The sequence below is a fragment of the Cervus canadensis genome, chromosome 13, assembly GCF_019320065.1.
Source record: "Cervus canadensis isolate Bull #8, Minnesota chromosome 13, ASM1932006v1, whole genome shotgun sequence".
Classification (NCBI taxonomy): Eukaryota; Metazoa; Chordata; class Mammalia; order Artiodactyla; family Cervidae; genus Cervus; species Cervus canadensis.
This window is the reverse complement of record NC_057398.1, coordinates 23,494,763-23,506,785: the sequence shown is the minus strand read 5'-3', so window position 1 is coordinate 23,506,785 and position 12,023 is coordinate 23,494,763. Positions and strand designations below refer to the sequence as shown.

Here is a 12,023-nt window from a genome sequence, read left to right as displayed (position 1 = left end):
AGGCTTCCCTGTCCTTCACTCTCTCCCTGAGTTTGCTCATGTCCATTGAGTCAGTGATGCCATCCAACCATCTTATCCTCTGTCGCTGCCTTCTCTTCTTGCCCTCAATCTTTCCCAGCATCAGGGTCTTTTCCAGTGAATCAGCTCTTCCCATCAGGTGGCCAAAGTATTGGAGTTTCAGCTTCAGCATCAGTCCTTCCAATGAACATTCAGGGTTGATAACCTTTAGGATGGACTGGTTGGATCTCCTTGCTATCCAAGGGACTCTCAAGAGTCTTCTTCCACACCACAGTTCAAAAATATCAATTCTTCGGGACTCAGTTTTCTTTATAGTCCAACTCTCACATCCATACATGACCACAGGAAAAACCATTGCTTTGACTAGATGGACCTTTGTTGGTAAAGTGATGTCTGCTTTTGAATATGCTGTCTAGGTTGGTCATAGCTTTTCTTCCAAGGAGCAAATGTCTTTTATTTCCTGGCTGTAGTCACCGTACTTAGTGATTTTAGAGGTCAAAGTTCAATGTAATAGACATTCACGGAACACCCACTGTGTCTGACCCTGTGCACTCAGACCCTGACCTCCTTCCTGTCTTGTAAGGAGGAGAAACAGAAATAGCAGAAGCACAACGTGATGAGTCCTGTGGTCAAGCTCTGTGTTAAGGCATGAGAGAAGCACTGGGGAAGGAGTAAGCCTGCTGGCCTGGAGGGGATTGAGGGAAAGAGATGCAAAGGAAATGACAGTCAGGATGGCATCTGCCCCTCCCTTCTGTGACTACTTAGGTAGCACCTACTACATGCCAGTAACTGGGCTGAGTCCTGGGTATCCAGGAAATAGGCAGGATCAGTCCTTGTCCCTCTCATTGGACTTCCCTCAAAGTCCAATGCGGGAAGCAAAGAAGCCCGAAGACTGGTGTGCAAGTGTAACATAGAAAGTGCTACAAAGGAGAAGTCTGGGATGCTGAGAAAATGAGTGATGCCCATCAGGGAGGCTGGGGCAGGCGCTGAGCAAGGATGGCTTTGCTAAGGTCTGAGTGACAAGAAAACCACAACAATCATGTGGTCAAGGTGTCTGAGAAGTCTCAAAACTTAGACTAAACTTATCTAAAGCACTGTCAAGTAATATGTGTGGTGTGTTTATCTTCAACTCTCCAATACCTTTTCAGATGAAGTGCCTCTAAATTTCAAGCAACGAGTTCAATTGTTAACACTCGATAAAGTGTCCCCCCTCCCCAAGGTCTGGAAACACAGGAAATAATGTGTTCACTCACTGTGCTTTGGTTTTGCAGATGAACAGTTGGACCCGTTGCTTTTCCTGAAAAGGACTTGAAAGGACAGTGTGGCTGGATGTAGCAGCAGTGTGTGTGGAGGGTGATGGGGGGTGATGGGAAGCCCTTGAGCCAGGTGGCCCTGCACCCGTTGGGCTGGCTAAGCCGTGTCGGTGGCTGGTGTGTGCGAAAGGGCCATGGAGTTTCAAGCAAGGAGGGAATAGGCTAGACCTGTGTTTTATAAAGAACACTGTCAATGGGGTGAGAGAACAGATTGTCGAGAATGGGAGCAGGAGGAGATGATTATAACTGATCAGGGGAAATGACACCCGGACGAGGCTGAGGGTGGTGATGGCGGGCGGGACACGTGGCCTGACTTGGGCGTTCTTCAGCCGATGCAGTAGTGGAACTGTCAGGCCGAGGAACATGAGGACTGTCTCTGGGCTGTGCTCTGCTCCTCGTCTTCTAACCCTAGTCTCCTCTCTGGTATCCAACTCTGCTATATATATATATATATTTTTTTTTTTTTTTTTTCTAAAATAGGAATCCCATCCAACAGGCTCTAAGACTCTCACCATCTCTCCTGGGGGTGTAAAGCATCTTATTCAGCCCCAGGGCTCTGCACTCTGCCTGCCCAAACCTTGCCCAGCTCTCAGATCCACCCTGCAGTCCTTGTAGAATCCCTTTGGTTATGACAACATCACACACTTCAGAAACCAAGGCTCTCTGGTAGTGAGGGCACGGCTAGAATCTCAGTCAGCAGTTATTAGCTCTGCCGCTCTGGGTATATATTTTCTTCACGGTTCTCACCTTGCTAACCTGGCATGCTCAGATGCCCTCTAATAGATGTAAGTACTGTTTTGTACAAAAAGTGTCAGATCCCAGAAAATAATCTGCTAGTGGAATGTGAATTTATGACTTAAACCTGGCTCAAGGCATGATGAAATAGAGATCTGTATTTCCCCCAATTTAATTAATTGCTTTAAGTAACTAGTCCAGGTTGGAGCCTCTTCCTCCGCCCTGCAGAGTATGCATATATGGTGTGGAAATGGATATTGAGTACTAGAGGAAAATTGATAGTATTTTCCTTCAGAATCAATGTTATGGTTGCAATTTTGAACAAAAGCACAAATAGGTCATCAATACAGAAATGATTAAGGCACTATGGTTATTAAAAATAATGAAGTGATGCTTTGTCAGACAGACATCCTGAGTCGGAAGAATCCAGAGATGGGTCATGTGGTTGAGTTCCTTCACTTTAGTGAAGAGGAATCTGGGCTCGAAGAGGCTGTGTCTTGCTGGAGGTCAGACAGTTGACAATTGGTAAGGTCAGGACCAGAACCAATGTCTTCTGACTCCCAGCATGACCCCCCACCCCAGTCAGGTATCCCGTACAGAGGTCCTTACAGGTAAGACTGAGACAGCAGTTGACAAGACGGACATCATGTCCTCATCCTGGGCTCAGGACAGCCTATGCCTCTCAGCCCCCTGACACCTCTGGGGATGTGTGACTGAGTTCTGGACAAGAGAGTGTGGACCTGGGTCCTGAAGTCTCTCTTGAGGTCCTTCACAGTATCTCTCTGCTTGCTCACTGGCTGGCCAGCGCACAGGGCCCAGGGAAGGACTCCAGGGCCCCTGGGACAGAAGAGGTGGGAGATGTTCCTGAATGGCTGCTAGCAGAGCACCTTGCTGACTACAGCGAACAGTGGAAGAGAAAGAAACCTTTGTGCGGAGAAGCCACTGAGATTTAAGAATTATTTGCTATAGCAATTAACCCATCCTGACTCATACAGGTAACAAAAAGCTAACATTGGTAATGATTATAACAAATATGTGACCCATTTAACAGTTCTCTTGTAGTGCAGCTTCTACCCAAGAGGGATTTAGCTAAGTGCTCGAGAGTGCAGGTTACGGGACCAAGTAGCCTCGGTTGGAATCCTGACTGCTACTCACTGTCTATCCCATTGGGCAGGTTACTCAGCCTCTCTCTCTGGGGCTCACTTTCTTCATAGTAAAATGAAGCTGATAATAATAGGCTGTTGTGAAAACAAGTGAGTCAGTAAATGTAAAACCTCTTGGTACCACGCCTGGCAACAGACACGAGTGCCCTTATTATCTGACCCCAAATGAATAGGCCAGCGGAAGAAACACCCCTGACTCCTCAGCTGATGCTCATTTTGTTTACCTTTTTAGAGTTTGGAGTGGTTCTGGAGCCATGACTTTGATTCTTTGTTGCTATTGTTGTTGTTTAGTCACTAAGTTGTGTTTGACTCCTTTGCGACGATAGTGACTGTAGCCCACCAGGCTTCTCTGTCCCTGGGATTCTCCAGGCAAGAATACAGGAGTGGGTTGCCATTTCCTTCTCTAGGAGATCTTCCCGACCCAGAGATGAAATCCACATCTCCTGCATTGGCAGGTAGATTCTTTACCACCAAACCACCAGGGAAGTCCCATTATGTCCTCTTACTGTGTTATTATTTGAAAGCTACCCTTTCATGGGAGAGTGTGTGAGCCTCATACCCAATCTCTACTTGCCTGGGTGCCACCCTTTTTGAGCTCTCCTTTAAAAGGCATTTTTTCGTTTATAATAGCCAGGACATGGAAGCAACCTAGATGCCCATCAGCAGACGAATGGATAAGGAAGCTGTGGTACATATACACCATGGAATATTACCCAGCTGTTAAAAAGAATTCATTTGAATCAGTTCTAATGAGATGGTTGAAACTGGAGCCCATTATATAGAGTGAAGTAAGCCAGAAAGATAAAGAACATTACAGCATACTAACACATATATATGGAATTTAGAAAGATGGTAATGATAACCCTATATGCAAAACAGAAAATGAGACACAGAAGTACAGAACTTTTGACACAGAACAGAACAGAACTTTTGACACAGACACAGAACAGACTTTTGAATTCTGTGGGAGAAGGTGAGGGTGGGATGTTTCAAAAAAACAGCATGTATATTATCTATGGTGAAACAGATCACCAGCCCAGGTGGGATGCATGAGACAAGTGCTCGGGCCTGGTGCACTGGGAAGACCCAGAGGGATCAGGTGGAGAGGGAGGTGGGAGGGGGGTTCGGGATGGGGAATACATGTAACTCCATGGCTGATTCATGTCAATGTATGACAAAACCCACTGAAATGTTGTGAAGTAATTAGCCTCCAACTAATTAAAAAAAAATAAAAGAAAAAAAAGAAAAAAAAATAGAACCTAAAAAAAAAATAAAAAATGAAAGGCATTTTTTCCTCCTTCCTCTAGTTTTCCTGTAGTAAGGGGGCTCTTAACTCCATTCCATTCATCATTCTTTTTCAAAGCAACCAATTCAGAATTAAAATACAGAATATGAGGATGGGGATACCATCTCTGGGGACCTCATATCCCTGGGCAGAGTGTGACATGAGCCTCTGTCCTTCCCCCAAACCAGACTGTCTTTCTGTTGCCCCCCCTTCTTCCTTCTGCATTCCTAGTATGTGTCAACACTGCCCTAGGCACTGCACGCCGATGTAGTCAGGAATGATGCAGATATGGTAAAGTGACTTGTTTTCTGCAGAGAGAAGGTGGACAGTAAACAGGTACACAAACACGGAAACCAAGAGATGCTATTGATGCTATAAAGGACACAGTCAGCATGGCCTCTGAGGAGGTGACTTTGAGCTGAGGTCTGAGGGATGACAAGGGTCTACCTGTGTACAGGTGGGAACAGCAGGGTGAAGGCCTGGACATGGGGAAGAGCTTTGCACAGTCTAGGAGGGAATTGGAGCCTGGGAGCACCAAAGGTGACCAGGGAGTTCTGGTGGCATGAGCATAGAAGGCAGAGGGTGGAGGAGCAGAGAAAGGATCTGGAGGAGCAGAGGCGCCCTCCTCTTCACCTGCCTTGTCATCGCATTTGTCCGAGCCCTCAGACCAGTCTCTAGTTTTTCCTTTCTTCAGCTCATCTCCTAAAATTAGAGTGGGGTCATGCCCCCCTGCTCAGTCCGCCTTTGGCTCTTCGTCACTTGTACCATCATCCTGACTCCTTAGCAAGGGGAACAAAGCGCTTGTGAGCTGGTAGTTCCTGCTCCCATCCCAGCCTCGTCTCCCCCACCACCCCTATTGCCACATTCCCTCAGGTTCTCCCAAGCATCCTGCTGTCTTGCGCTGCCATGTGCTCTGATCCACCTGCCTGGCGTGGCTTCTCACCTCTCCCCTCGGTACATTCACAGGGGAACTCCTTGTCCTTCCAGACTCCACTACCTACTACTCTAATGACCTACCATCACAGCCCTTGTCTGATTATATTGTAATTACTTGTCTTCTTTGAAAAATTAAAAGACAGAACAGCACAAAAAATTATATACACACACACATATATAGTATATGTCTATGTTGAAGACCTAACCACTATTTCAAAATATGACCTTAACTGGACACAGCATTTTTGGAGATATATCAATAAATTAGTTAAGATGAATCATACTGGCATAAATTGGGTCTATAATCCAATATGACTGGTTTCCTTATGAAAAGGGGAAATTTGGACACAGAGGTCAACTTGCATAGAGGGAAGACAGCGTGAAGGAGCACTGAGAGAAGCTGGCCATTGACAAGCCAAGGAGAGGGGCCTGGAACAGATCCTCTCTTCATGGCTTTCAGAAGGACCCAGCCCTGCCAACACCTTGATCTCAGATTTCTAGCCCCCAGAACCGTGAGGCAACTCACTTGGGCTGTTTAAAGTGCCCAGCCTGTGGTGCTTCATCACAGTAGGCCCAGGAGACTCAGGTACGCCCCCTGACTGCACAGCACTCCCACCCCTCAGCACTCCCATGGCCTCTCTCTCTAAAATATATCCTACATGTGTCCACGTCTCGCCACGTCATGGCTAGGTCACCATCACCCCTTACTGCTCAGCTTCCTAACCATTCTCTCTGGTTCTACTCTTCCCTGTTTATGGCCTCTTCTCCCCACATGAGCCAGATCACATTGCCCCCACCCACCATGGCTTCCCAATGCCTGTGGAGTCAAATCGAAACTCCTTGCCGTACCCCAGACATGCCTCCATCAGCTGGCCCTGCCTCCGTCTCTAATCTTGTCCTGTACCCACCTCCTCACTCACCATGCCCTGGACACACCTACTTCAGAGTTGTCCACCCTGCAGGAACTTGTTAATCCCTTCAGTACATCTTCTCTGAGATCTTAGTGTGATCGACCACTTCATAACATGCAGAAGCTCCACACAAAGGCATTTCTACTTACTGTAACCTCAGATGTTAGCTCAACAGGAAGCCTTGCTTAACCAAGTCATCGGAGAAGCCAAGCCCCCGGTGAATCTCTACCACACCATCCTGTCTTACAGCCCTAGTAGTTCTTCCTACTCTAAAATTTCTCATTCACATGCATTGCTCTTGTCACTGTGGCGTATGCATTTATGGACTGTCTGCCTGCTCTGCTAAACGAGTTCAGTGAGAACTGGGTCCTTGCCTGTTTTATTCTGTTTAGATGCCCAGAGTTGAACATGTCCCTGAATGAATGAATGAATAAATGAAATGCTGATTAACTCAAGAGATCTTTAAAAAAATGTAAATTAGTCAATCCAGGTTTTGGGGGGTGAGAGCCAGGGTAATGAAAGGCATAGAAAAGAGGCCATCAGTCACATCTGTGGTCAGACTCTGATGACAATTACCCACCATTTAGCCCACTGTCCAGACAGATCCCTAGCCAAGAAACTCTTTCAAGGAGGAAATAAAGATCAAGAAACTCCCATATCACTGAAAGCAGTAGGGAGTGGGGAGTAGGCTTTATCAGGTCCCAAATAATCATCTACCTTCCTTTTGCTCGGTTACAAATTGCTCATCGTGGCTGTGACTTTCTGATAACAAGGGATCCTTCCCTAATTACTATATGCTCTATTTCAGGTTCAGCAGAAAAGAAAATTAAAAAGCTCCATTTCACTCCAGGTTCAAATGAGTCGATCTTTCAATCAATCAAGTATTAATTAAGCTATGCTAGGAAATAGAGCAGAGGAAAAAGACACCTTCTCTCTGCTCAAAGATGAAGCAAGGAAAATAATCAGATAATAATTTAAGGACAATGAAAAGAGTTTAAAAGGGTTTTCATCTGGGCTTTCTTTGACTTTCTGTTATGGATGGCCTAAAATCTCTAGCCACTTTATTCTCCTTTACTCTTTCTCCCTCTCTCTTCCTTTCCTTTCTCTCTTCCCTTCCTTAATTACATTGTCTCCCAAGGATGCATGTCATAGACTCTGACAATAATTAGTCATTTTCAGTCACTCTTAGGAATAAACACTAAAAATCGTGTCTCTCTGATACTCTGAAAGTTCCAACAGTACTAAATATGATTGAGTATAATATCCCCAGCTTGTTAGCAAGTTATAAACTTCCTCATATTTATGTCCCTAGATCATCAAGGAAACTTGAGTTTTCTTCTCCTCACTAACACTGGCTTGGAGTCTGGGCAACATCCACTTAAGCACTTTGAGTTTAGGTTTTCTCTTCTGTAAACACAGATATTAGCTATTAGCACATTTCTCAGAAGGCGAGGTGTTTTTCCACTGTACTACATTTTTTTACTCCTTATACCCCACAGAGTGCCTAGCAGAAAGTGGGCTGGCAGTATTTGTTGAATGGATGAATGAATGAATGAGTGAGTGAATGAATGATATGTATAAAGATAATGTGTGTAGAGCATGTTGCCTAAGTACACTTCACACAGTGGGTGCCTTAAAATTGCCTTGAAAGCCATATAGCCATCTATTTATTATACTACTCATTGCATGAAAGGTAAAAGCAGCCATTCATTACAGAATTCATAGTTTTTGCAGGGTTTGATCACTTTTACTGTGAACTGGTTTAAGAAGTGAGTTAGCTGATCCTACGAATCATGGCAGACTCATTTGCCTTTCCCCTGCTCTCTCATTAATTTTATTTCCATTCATTCTCAGCTGCCACCCCTCTCTCGGCCCTCCTGACATCCAGGATCTAGTTTCTTAGGGCTACCTTGTCTTGTCCATCACGATCAACTTTCTCCTCTTCATTTCAGCTAGAATGCTCACTTGTTTTCCTTTGACTATCCTCTTTTAACACAGAGACCTCAGAGGCCAAAGCCTCAAAAACAGAGGGTTGGCATAATGTCTTATCACCTTTCACAGGAACAGAGAATGATCTGTTGAATCCAAAAGCCACCATTGGTTGTGTTCTTACTAAATGTCCAACTCTGTGTGTGTAATCAAGGCTCAACAGACATGACCTCGTTCAAGAATGCAGGAGGTGAGTCTTTTAAATCCCCATTATACAGATAAGGAAACCGAGGCTATCAGAGACTAATTTGCCCAAGGCCATGGAGCTACTTTTCACTGTGTTCATGGGGTTCTTGAGGCAATAATACTGAAGTGGTTTGCCATACCCTTCTCCAATGGAGCACGTTTTGTCAGGCCCTGACTAGCAGGGACATGCCCTCCAACCGCTTCGTGTTAGCCAGACGACATGTAGTTATGTATGGATGTGAGAGCTGGACCATAAAAAGGCTGATCGCTGAAGAACTGATGCTTTTGAACTGTGTTGCTGGAGTAGACTCTTGAGAGTCCCTTGGACTTCAAGGAGATCAAACCAGTCAACCCTAAAGGTAATCAACCCTGAATATTCATTGGAAGGACTGATGCTGAAGCTGATGTTCCAGTACTTTGGCCACCTGATGGGAAGAGCTGACTCACTGGAAAAGACCCTGATACTGGGAAAAACTGAGGGTGAGAGGGAAAGGGGGCAAAAGAGGATGAGATGGTTGGATGGCATCACGGACTCAATGGACATGAGTTTGAGCAAACTCCAGGAGATGGTGAAGGACAGGGAAGTCTGGTGTGCAGTTTGATCACTTTTCCTGTGAACAGACAAAACTTGTAGTTCATGGGGTCACAAAGAGCTGGACATGACCGAGCAACTGAACAACAAAGGAGCTACTAAAGTGCAGAAGACCCTGCTGTAAATGTTATGCTCTAGAACTGCCATTCTCCAGATGCTGAGGACTTCAGTCTCTGGACCCTCTCTTCTAGGATGAAGGGGTATTCACCAATCATTCACTTGTCAAGTATTTGAAAGCCTGGCATGTGTGCCACACTCTGTGGACACACCCTTGATGAACTAAGACACCTCCTGTGACCCTAAGGGGCTCACATTTTAATAGGACCAGAAATATAAGAGAAGTGCAATACGTCACACATGACCGTTGATGCTGGGGACCTAAACTCATAAAACTCCCTAGAGTGCTCACTGACAGCCCAGGAGCTATATCCAATCCTTAGGCACTTCTATTTTACTTTATTTTTTCCTCCTCTGATTTCATATACAATTCTCATTCTTTAGTGAGTCCTAAAATTGGGCTACACTAACCTCCCATATCTGCTGGAGCATTAGAAGGACCGATGTTCCCCTAACCTGTACCCCAGTCCCACTCTGCTGGCTTCACCCGGTCCTGACACCTACCTGGTCCCTGGAGGCATATTAAACTTTGTAATCCCAATACCACACACTCCCTCTGGAATAGGGACTACAGTGCCTATTCTTTGTGCTGTCATCTGTATAGCTGGAAGCCAGGCAGGGGGCTTGAAAAAGAGATGAGGACAAAAGGCAAGCCTTACTTTCCAGCTGTCACCTCCAGTTTGATGGATTGATCTTGGTTTCTGGCTAATTAAACAAATGATAAGGATGAGGGATGTTTGCAAGAGGAATGAATACATATCCAAATGTCCCAAGCAGAATATAAAGGCTGGCAGACGGGTGCGGTGGAAAGAATATTAAGAGGAACCAGTTCTAGTTCTGGGTTCACTTGTCCTCCAAGCTTCTGACCTTGGGCAAATCAGTTAAGCTTTCTGAGCCCCCTTTTCATCTGAGAACTACAGCTATTAGCCATCTCAGATATCTGTCAAGACTTTTGAACTAACGACAAGGTACATCAAAGAACATAGTCTAAATGCAAGGTAGGGGCATGTTAGAGGATTGTATTCAAAAGTTGAATTACAGCTAAAATTAGAAGTAATTTTAGTTACTGACTCCCTTCTTGATGCAGCCCTCCAACCTAAACCTTCTCCTCCCTCAACGCCCTCACCTTCCCTCCATCCTCACCCCTGCCTGCCCCAGGTCCTTTATGAATCATAGTCATTAAGGGCCACGTTTCCAATTTGGAGAATTTATGGGCACACACTCTGACACCACTCAGGCTTGTGTTTGCCGTCTGTATATATCCAATCTGACCACATCCTCGTATTAGTGCTAATAAAACCTGTAGCCATGGTTACAGTGACATACCTGGGTTATACTGCTCTTATTTTCACTCTTCCAAACTATTTGGTAAAAAATTTTGGAGCCAATCTTGCTGGGTGTGGTAAAGTGCCGAGGTACAGTTTTATTTTTGGAAAGTGTGAGCTGAGGCTCTGAGGTCATCTTGGAGTTAGAAGCGGTTGGGGAGGGGCAGTGCCTTCTCTGGTCCCCAAATAAAGGGGACACAGTCTGTGGCTGACTCCAATAACTGATGTTTAACGTCATATCTGCTTAGAGGGAAGGAATGTTTTTAGAAAAAGCAAGAAGACAGCAAAGCACTTGTGTGATTCAGGGTCTCCCACAGGTGGTAATTAAAAAATAGACTCTGAATTTAAAGTTGCATCACTCTCTTTAATATTAGAGAACTCAGAGTCTGGCAAACTTTGCAGCAATAGCTGAATGACTGACTTATTTATTTTCCTCAGTGGTGGCGGGGGAGAGGTTTAGAGGCTGGAATAGTTGAAAACTAATGGGGTGGCAAAAATATACAATTATGCAACTCAGAAGCAATACAGATACAATTTTATTTTCCTTTCCATTTCCTCCCTTCATTTAATGTTAACAAAAGTTCAGGGCAATTAAAAGCTGAAAGCTACCTTACTGTAATATTAAGGCTTAAAATGTAAAGGCCAAGTCATAGAGGGAGTGAGCAGAAATATTCTCCTTCCAGTCTTAACTCACCCCTGTGGAATGCACAGTGTGGAAACAGTTCGGGTTCGTCAGACTTTGGGCCACAGAGGGCATGTAGTGCGGAGGAGTCGATGTTACTGCTGGATGAATCTTCACTTCCTGTCTGTATGCATTTACATCTGTACCCCCAACATCGAGTGTGGATATAGATGTATTTTTACCATTTTGATAAGTGACTGTTGGTGAACGTAGAAGACATATATGAATGTGCTAAAACATTGATGGAGCACCCACCCAGGCAAGTAACACCCCCTTTTTTGCCTCAGTACCCTCTTTCACACACGCACGCACGCACGCACGCACGCACGCACGCACACACACACACACACACACACACACACACACACACACACACACACACACACACACACACACACACTCTTCCCTCAGCCCTATCCTGTCCTCCCTAGCCACCACCTCTGCTCCATCCTTGCCTGGAGACCTCAAAATATTATGGAAGACACTCTGGAAAGCATATGGGGTCAATGGGAGGTGGGGGAGATGGTGGGAGACGCCAGAGAACTCTGACTCTGACCTGGCTCTACACCAGCCTTAAGCTTTATCTTTCCTTAGCAGCCCTACGTATGTATGTATGTATGTATGTATATTTTATCAGCCCAATGTATGTATGTATATTTATTTTATCAGACCAACCCTCAAAGTATCAGTATCTTGAAGAAATAGGACATTGAGTGAGAGCATTTTGATAGGGCAAAATGGTCATGATGTGTAGTCCTGCCCCTGCTAGCT

At 45.1% G+C, this 12,023-nt stretch overlaps 1 protein-coding gene across 5 annotated transcripts in view; it reads right to left on the bottom strand.

Moving 5' to 3' along the window:
* KIAA0040 (KIAA0040 ortholog) overlaps positions 1 to 12,023 on the bottom strand; it is a 39,939-nt gene that overhangs the window by 9,587 nt on the left and 18,329 nt on the right. The gene's annotated exons all lie outside the window — the stretch shown is intronic.